The sequence below is a fragment of the Etheostoma cragini genome, chromosome 3 (genome assembly GCF_013103735.1).
Source record: "Etheostoma cragini isolate CJK2018 chromosome 3, CSU_Ecrag_1.0, whole genome shotgun sequence".
Lineage (NCBI taxonomy): Eukaryota > Metazoa > Chordata > Actinopteri > Perciformes > Percidae > Etheostoma > Etheostoma cragini.
The window spans coordinates 29,272,875-29,275,204 of NC_048409.1; positions in this window are offsets into that span (position 1 = coordinate 29,272,875).

The window sequence follows — 2,330 nt, forward strand, 5'->3', positions numbered from 1 at the left end:
CACACACACACACACACACACACACACACACACACACACACACACACAACCTCTCTCACACACACCTGGGTGTTGCAGGTACTCAACGCTGCTACAGCGGGTGGAATGAAACCGGCACTCACCATTAAATTACAATGTGCAAAGAGCATACAATATACACACGCACATACACACACACACACACACACACACACATATACACACACAAACAGACAGACAGACACACACACATACACACACATATATATACAGGCACACATACACATTCACATACACACACAGACACATACACAGAGACACACACACACACACACACACACACACAAGTTTTACCGGCGGATAAACACAGACCTCTGGTACTGCAGACTTTCATCTCCATGTACGGCAGAACAAACTGTCCCTGAAGCTACCAGCTAATGCTAATGGTAGCTAGCTAGCTTGGTAGCATGTTTCATAATGAATCTAGCTGTCGTCCTGCCATGTGTGACCCTGTGATGCAACATCATATTTTGACAGTCGTTAATGTTTTATTGCACCAGTTGATTCAAAAGAATATATAGATATAGATAGATATATTGTGCAGCCCTAATTTTTAAGGTTATTACTCTCTCTCTCTCTCTCTCTCTCCCCCCCCCCTACCTTGGGTATCCTCTGGATGACTTCCTGTTGCCTCTTCCTCCCGATACAGACACTCTTTGTTGTCTCTGCGTCTCCATTTAGTCATTTGTCTGATTTTAATGAGTTTTCTCTTCTCCTCGCCTTTCACATCCGTCTTTCATCCCTCCGCCCTAGCTTTTTTCTCTTCATCTGGGGATATTTCTGGCACCAGTTTCACTCTCAGAGTGCGACGCGAGCCTTATCGTCGGGTATCTATCAAAGCTCAGGAGGATTTGCTCCCCTTCGCACAGTTTATGAGCCTCTTCTTTCCCTTTTTACCTCTGAATTCTGTGTTTTTGGATGGAGCGAGTGGGATCAGCGGCTCCTTTCTCTGTTTAACCAAACCAAGAGCAAGCCGTCTACGCCAGACCTGGCTCACATGTCTCGTGTGAACCGACACACATACGGGCTCGTTCATATCACAGGCAGCATGACAGGAACATGACAGGTCGTGGTCTTTCCTGTATCGTGAGGTTCTGCAGGGACCTGGCTCACGTGGTTTCTGTCAGTATTCAGAGTCCTGCTCCTGTTAAAATGCTAAATGTTAATTTTATTGTTCCTTCAGACGGACTCGCGTTGCCAGACCTTCGTCCACAGCGCCGCGGCTAGTGCATACAGGATTCTGGGTAGGAAGAAAAACACGCTCTGGTTTGTCGCCGTTTCTTTAACCCATGTGTGTTGGGGTTTCAGTTGGACCCGGACACAGAACAACACAGGAGATGACGAAAAGAGCAACAAAAAGGTTTAATCCAACAAGAGACAACACAACAGACACACAGGGAAAAGGCAGCAGAACCACAACAACGTGTTGTCCTCCTGGGTCAAAAAAACGGACAAAATTTGACATTTTTGTCCCTTTTTCAGACTTAATTTTTCACTAACATCACCTTACTACCACTAGTTTTGCACAACCATTTGGAATTCATGGTCAAAAACCCTCATATATATATATATATATATATATATAGAGAGAAAGAGAGAGAGAGAGAGAGAGAGAGAGAGAATTATACTTAATATTTGAGTTAAAAAAAGCAGAAATTATGACTTATTTTGACTAATAAGATCAGAAAAACGCAAAGATGAGTTTAGTCAGGAGTGAAAGTGATCAGTTGTATTTATAAAGAGCGTTGGAAGGAATCCAATCCATTTTTTTGTGATAATTTGGTTCAAAAGAAACTCATATTTCAGATAAAGGCATTTTTCAAAGGGGGTCAGATTTGACCCGAAGACAACAGGAGGGTTAAACCCATGGGAAGGCGCCCAGAGCAGGTGGGGGTTTGGTGCCTTGCTCCAGAGCACCTCGGCAGTGCCCAGGAGGTGAACTGGCACCGCTCCAGCTACCAGTCCACCACCATGCTTTTGGTCCTTGTGGGGACTTGAACCCCCCCCCCTTGTATCTGCCCTCCCTGGGGGGGGTCTCCCATTATAAGAAATTGACATGTCATAGAATTTGATTAAAAAGCAGAGAACAGTGATTGGTTGATGGTTAAAGTTATTATTGGACAAATATATGAGAAAGACCTCATCCCAAAAGTCTGGATGTCCTCACCAGAGACCACGATTGTCTTCACGCTCATGTTGTCCTTGTGTCAAATAAATGTGACCCTTTTTTCTGTTTTTTGTCACAAAAAATGGGCCTTCGAAATAAGCAATCAAAATGTTAGAATATGACC